Source organism: Oryctolagus cuniculus, chromosome 1, assembly GCF_964237555.1.
Source record: "Oryctolagus cuniculus chromosome 1, mOryCun1.1, whole genome shotgun sequence".
NCBI lineage: Eukaryota > Metazoa > Chordata > Mammalia > Lagomorpha > Leporidae > Oryctolagus > Oryctolagus cuniculus.
In genome coordinates, this window is record NC_091432.1 from 20723741 (window position 1) to 20730643 (window position 6903).

Consider the following 6903-nt stretch of genomic DNA (forward strand, 5'->3'; position numbering starts at 1 on the left):
CTCGAACTGGTGCCCATATGGGATGCCGATGCCAAAGGCAGAGGCTTAGCCCACTACACCACAGCGCCGGCCCCCAGCAAATTCTTGAAAACTGCGGAATGTGGGGAGAATGGTGAGCAAGTTGCTGACCCCACAGAAGCCAGCACCCTTCCAGCCATCACTGTGCCCTGTCTCCATCCCCATTTGCACCCCAAGTCTTCTCCAGCTCTGAGACTGCTGTCATCCCCACCCTGGGCCCCTCCTTGGAGAGTCAGTCTACACAGCAAAAATAAAACATGAGCCCTGCGGGTAGTGTCACCACGCGTAGTGTCACATTTTCAAATAACCCTTTGAAGAAAGTAAGAAGCAGCAGACAAAATTGAATTTCCAGAGTATTTTAATTATGGATAGCAAGCGATGACTAGCACAGTGTGTACTGAGATGCATTTTCACATCCCAGGTCTTCAGAATCCAGTGTGCCTCTGAGTCTCAGAGCCCCGCTCAGTTTGAAGCAGCCACATCGGAAGTGCCCAGTGGCACGGTCACAGAGCGGTTACCATGCTAGACAGCACAGCGTTGGCGGCCCCCTCCCCGGCTGCCCCCTGGCTGCATCCTTTGAAGCCTTGAGGACACGGGCAGGACACGCCCCCTTGGAGCTCCCGCGTCCGCTTCTAGGCCAGACTCTAGCGACCCAGGACCCCGCAGTACTCTGACGCCAGCTTCCAGAGTGGGCAGGGCCTCTTGCGTCACTTCCGGAGTGGGTGGCACCTCTTCCCCAAGTCCTACCCTGCAGACCCTGTCAGAGGGGGACGGCCCACTGGGCGGGGTCGTGTGTGGGCGTTGCTTGGAGGTCGTGGCCGCAAGCCGGCGCTGTGGGGTAGTGCGTTAGCAGTGCCAACATCCCATCTGGGCACCAGTTCGAGTCCCAGCCGCTCCTTTTCCAATCCAGCTCTCTGCTATGGCCTGGGAAAGCAGCAGCAGATGGCCCAAGTCCTTGGGCCCCTGCACCCATGTGGGAGACCCAGAGGAAGCCCCTGGTTCCTGGCTTTGGATTGGTGCAGCTCCTGCACATCCGCAAGCGAGCGTGAAAGCAGCCGGGGCCGTGGTGTGAAACCCGCACTTGCCGGGCGCTTGCTGCTCCACTCAGGACTGCGCTCAGGCCTGAGGCCCCCCTTGGCCACCTGGCTGGGCATGGAGGGCTGCATCCCGTGCCTGCCCTGCCCCCTCATGGTTCCTCCAGCTCAGCCAGGCCCTCCCGTCTCCTCCTCCTCCAGTCTCAGTTTGAAACCCACCTCCCCAGACAGGCTCCGAGACCATCCTCAATTCCTTTTTTTTTTTTTTTTTTGTTGTTGTTGTTTGTTTGTTTTGACAGGCAGAGTGGACAGTGAGAGAGAGAGAGAGACAGAGAGAAAGGTCTTCCTTTTGCAGTTGGTTCACCCTCCAATGGCCGCCACGGCCGGCACGCTGTGGCCGGCACGCTGCGGCCGGCGCACCACGCTGATCCGATGGCAGGAGCCAGGTGCTTGTCCTGGTCTCCCATGGGGTGCAGGGCCCAAGCACTTGGGCCATCCTCCACTGCACTCCCTGGCCACAGCAGAGAGCTGGCCTGGAAGAGGGGCAACCGGGACAGAATCCGGTGCCCCAACCGGGACTAGAACCCTGTGTGCCGGCGCCGCAAGGCGGAGGATTAGCCTAGTGAACCATGGAGCCGGCCCCTTTGTTTTTTTTAAAAACAAATTTATTTATTTATTTGGAAGGCAGAGTGACGGGGCAGGGTTGGTGAGGAGTGGAGAGAGATATCTTTCGTCTTCTTGCTCACCCCCCAAATGCCTGCAACAGCCAGGGCTGGGTTAGGCCTAAGCCGGGAGCCAAGAGCTCCATCCGGGTCTCCCACGTGGGCAGCAAGAATCTAAGCACTGGAGCCATCGGCTGCTGCCTTCCAGGTGCAGCAGCAGGAAGCTCGATTGAAGCACTGGGTTGCTGGGACTCAGACCGGGCACTTGAGCTGGGCACTTCATTACAGCCCCTCCCTCCTGCTCCTCACGGGGCCATTTTCCAAGTTCCTACAAGCTATGGGCGTGGTCAGTGGGCTCACCCCCTCCTAAGACAAGTTCAGGTGGGCTGGCTCACCCGTGGGTCTCCAGGTCTGGAGTGGTGTTTGGAACAGAACAGGTGCCACACAGGCTGGCTGAACCAGTGTGTGGCAGCGCCTGCTCAGAGTGACCTGGACCACCCCTCCCCTTGGTCCCCGGAAAGGTGGGTCTGTATGCATGGCCCAGCTCTAGAGGGTCTGAGTTTGGCCTTCCCTCAGAAGGAGCTCTGTGCCATGCTTTGGGGTCACCTGCCTGCCCCTTCCAGGCCCCTGAGGCACATTTGGGATCAGAAACCCTTGCTATCCAAGTATCCAATGTCTTTTTTTTTTTTTTTTAAGATTTATTTATCTATTTGAGAGGCAGAGTTACAGATAGAGAGAGAAACAGAGACAGAAAGAAAGGTCTTCCATCTGCCAGTTCAATGCCCAAATGGCCACAATGGCCAGAGCTGGGCCAATCTGAAGCCAGGAGCCAGGAGCTTCTTCTCTGTCTGCCTGGTGGGTGGCAGGGGCCCAAGGACTTGGGTCATCCTCTGCTGTTTTTCCCAGGTGCATTAGCAGGGAGCTGGATTGGGAGTGGAGCAGCCCGGACTCGAATCAGCACCCATATGGGAGGCCGGTGCTGCAGGAAGCGACCTTACCCAACTATGCCACAGCGCCGGGCTCTCCCCGAGACCTTCGCAGCTACAGGGTCTGGAGGCCTTAAGAGGCCAGCTGCCTCCTCGGCCCCAGCAACATTCTTCAATTGCAAAGCCACAGGGCTCCTGATCCTTAGAATTCAGAACTCTCAGAGCCTCAGGGGCCCTGCCCAAGGGGCTGTCCGGGCTTCTCATCCTCTGAAACTGTCTTTGAGGTCAGTGCCAAGTTTTTGTAAGGATGAGGCAGGCAGCAGAAGTTTAAACCCCACCCCCACCCTGCCCCAAGGAGCTGCGCACACATATAAGCCCCGCTTCAGGGTGAAGCCCACAGCTGTGTTTAGGAGCCCACCGACTTCCAGGGCCCCACCCAGGAACACGATCTCCCTCCTGGGAGTTCGCCACTTGCTGTGGGCAAAGCACCGCAGGCCTGGAACACCAGGAGTTCTTGGAGCCACACAAAGAGATGTTTTTGATGCACTGTGGGATGCGAAGTAGAAACACGCAGGAGGCAGGCAGAAGATGCGCATTGTGTAGCCCGGGCACCTGTCATTACAGGAAGACGCAGCCCGCGCCCGGCCCAACGTGCGTGATGGCTGGCTGGATGTGTCCACTCGGCTCCCTCACCTCCTTATCGTGCCACTGCCTTTGTGATTAAAAAAAAAAAGTGGCAGGAAAACAAGAAGGTTGGGTTTGCCCTGCAGAGGGATGAGGGTGATTTATGGCAATTTAGCAGCCACAGTGTTGCGGTGCCTTAGGCCTGCTGACCTCTGGAAAATCACCAAGATTTATCATGATTGCCGAAATCGATGTCGGGCCTCCACGGGCACTGTGTTTGTGCTGTGGGATAATGGCTGAGGGGGTGTGGGTGCGCCGGCAGCAAGTGCATCTGTCTTGGGGGGTGGGGGACAATGCTGCCTGCTCTCTGGCCCGCAGCGCTGAGGTTGGGGGCGGGGAGGCGCCCCCTGGGGTTTATGTGGCTGCCATTCGGGGGTCACAGGTGCAGCAGATCTGAGTGTGGGCGCAGAGTGCTCCCTAGAGGAGACTGGGGGGGTGTCCAGGGTCAGCACTGCCAACCTCCAGTGCACCAGCAGCCCCGGGTGCCCATAGCACTGACCTTAGCCAGCCTCGCCCTAGACTGAGGGCAGCTCTGTCTCAGGATCGGGGTCGCAGGCACCGTTTGAGGCGCAGTTGGTGACAGGTGATGTTGAGCCGGGAGGCAGCTGGCAGGGCCACGTCTAAGCCTGTTCTATTTAAGGCTCTGAGGGTCAAGGCTTGCTAAGGCTTCTTAGCTTTGAGGGAGTCTCTCATCCCACGCCCACCACACCCCATCCCCTGAGAGAGACCACTGGCTTCCTTTAACGCGTGCCTGAGACTCTTGTCCGCTGCGCTTTTCGCGTGCCCTTCCTGGGCCTTTTTTTCCCCTGCAATGCTACTGGTACTCTGACCCACCCTTCAAGGCTTAACTGCCACTTCCTCCAGAAAGCCTGCCCTGATTTCCTCCCCCTGCATTAACATGGGTGACTCCTTTCATGCGTTGGGTGGAGGTGGGAACTCACCTGCAGACTGGCGCACAGGTGAGGACGGGGTGGGAGGCACCATGCTTAAAAGCACAAATGTTGGGTTCTGCTGCAACAGGGCTGGCTTCCTGCTTTGGCTGTTGGTCACTTAGTCTCAGACAAGTTACTGGAACTCGGCTGGACTCCGCGTCCATGTGGGTGAATGGCGGATGGTGGACGGTGGTTGGGAGGGCTTGATGCGTTAAAATGCATCTGTAAAATTTGGCACACGGTCAGATGAATCAGCCGCCAGGCTAAGCTGCCGAGGCACCCACCCGGCTGTCTCTTTCGCCGTTCACGTCACCCCGCTCCATGCATTCCACTCGGACCTCTGGGGTCATTAGTTTGGGGCTCCGAGAGGGTGTGCAGTGTACTTGAAGTCACACAGCGCCGAAGAGGCAAGGCCACGCACAGACGCCGATCTGCTGACCCCACAGCTAACCCTACGATGTTTTAAAGGTCACAGCCGTGGCCGAGGAGCCATAGGAGCTGACATTCGCAGCTCCAGCACTGCGGGCACTGTGCTAAGAGCTCTACAGGAGTTAACCTACAGGATCGATCACCGCCAATGTCCAGGTCAGGATACAGGGGCTTCCAAGAGAGCCGACTTGTCCAGGCTCCCAGCCCAGCCGCTCCAGGGCCTGCAGACTTGCCAGAGCCTCGCTGCTCCACGCCCAGAGCTCTGTGCCGGCAGCCAGGCCCCACCCAGACATCCCTCACAAATTCCTCTGGCCGCACACACGCTGGCACCCACGTCCCTGGCACGCCCAGTCTCAGCCCCAGGCCAGCTCAGCTGGTCACTAATGAGCACCCCGGGGAAACAAAGACCGCAGGAGCTCCGTGTGAGGGGACAAAGATAGGAACTGATGCATTTTCTGTTCTATTGTGCGAAGTAAATGACTTCATTAAGTGGGCAGGAGGGAGGAGGAGGCGCGGGGAGGCTGGGATGCCAGCCAGGCAGGGGCCCCAGGGGGGCGCCCTAGGAAACACTCCCAACCTCTCTTGGTTGCGATCCCGCCTCTGCAGGATGGGGTGAGGAAGAGGAGCCTCCGTCTGGGTTTTCTGCATTGGATCTGGGTAAGCCTGGGGGGCGGCGGGACCGGGGACAGAGCCTCCCACGCTCCCAGCGCTTGGCCAGTGCAGTCTCTTGACTCCACTGTTCGTCCAGGTGCTTCAGCAGCCAGGGACGGAAACTGTTCGCAAAAGAAAACTGCAGGTGTGGCCGTTTGGAGCAGCAGTCGGGACGTCTCTTGGGACACCAGCTTCGGATCGAGTTTCTTGCACATGCGCGCCCTGGGAAGGCAGCAGGTGACGGCTCACATACTTGGGTCCCTGCCGGTCACATGGGAGACCTGGACTGAGCTCCTGGCTTTGGGCCTGGTCCCGGCATGGCTGCCGGGGAGTGAGCTAATGTGTTTGGATGGAAGATTCTCTGCCTGCCTGTCCCCTTCTCTCTGTCTGCCTTTCAGATACAATGAAAACAAGCACATTTTGGAGAAATGAAAATTGCATCTTTGATGAGTACGTGCACACTTTTCTCTCTGTCATTATTCCCCAACCAATACAATGTAACAACTTCTTATGTGATATTAGGCGCTGTAGAAGTGATCATGGGATCATAGGAGGGAGCCAGACCAGGGCTGTGACCCCGGAGGTTACGCCACTGCCTGCAACATCGGCATCCCACATGGACGCCAGTTCGAGTCCCCGCTGCTCCACTTCCATTCCAGCTCCCTGCTAATGCACCTGGGAAAGCAGCGAAGGATGACCCAAGTGCTTGGGTCCCTCACCCATGTGGGAGAACCAGATGAAGCTCCTGGCTCCTGGCTTCAGCCTGGCCCAGCCCTGACCATTGCAGCCATTTGGGGGGTGAACCAGTGGGTGGAGGATTCTCTCTCTCTCTCTGTAGCCCTGTTTTTTAAACAAGCAAATAAATCTTAAATATACATATACATATATATATATACACATATATATATATGAGTATATCCAAAAATCATATGGCCATTTTATGGAAGACACTTGAGCATCCTTGGGTTTTGGATTTGCTTCTGCAGCAGGAAGGTGTGCAGGGTTTTCTGGAACCAGCCCCCGTGGAGAACGAGGCAGGCTGTACCTCCCTTACAGCGGAAGGCACCGCCAAGTCCCACGGCACAGGGGACGGGACTGGAATTCTGTGCAGGGCAGCAGTGAGAAGCTGGAGACGAGAATCCGGCTTCCACTGCGGGGCCGTGTGCTCCTTTACATGGGGTTGCGGTATCAGGAGAGGCCACAACGGCAGGAGCTCCCTGGCCCGGTCATCTCTTATTCACGGCAGCAAGAACCGTGCGTCCTCCTGACCCCGATAACTCCCAAGGCCGGCAGTCCTGCGCCAGCTCCGCTTCCTGGCTGGGTCTGCAGAGTGACAAAGCAAGATTCTAAGTTTTAGAATTGTCCGTGGAGGCGGGGAGTATTCTGATCTTACAGGTGCCCAGTGCAGGGCACCTGGGCTACCCAACAGAGCCATCAGGCGGGAGGAGGTTTTGGATGCTCTCCCCCAACTCCTCGCCATGCCCTGTGCCTAGCTCTGTCCATGCAACTGCTCCAGGAGGCTCTGGAATCCAGACAGGTGGTACCTTCCGCAAGGACACCGACAGAG

The 6903-nt window shown here is 57.7% G+C and overlaps 1 long non-coding RNA gene across 1 annotated transcript; it reads left to right on the plus strand.

The window, feature by feature from the left end:
* Positions 1 to 5055: 5055 nt before the first annotated feature.
* Positions 5056 to 6165, plus strand: LOC127484890 (uncharacterized). Its single transcript, XR_007912102.2, has 3 exons — positions 5056 to 5157; positions 5292 to 5342; positions 5434 to 6165. It is a non-coding gene; the product is annotated as an uncharacterized lncRNA (long non-coding RNA).
* Positions 6166 to 6903: the final 738 nt, after the last annotated feature.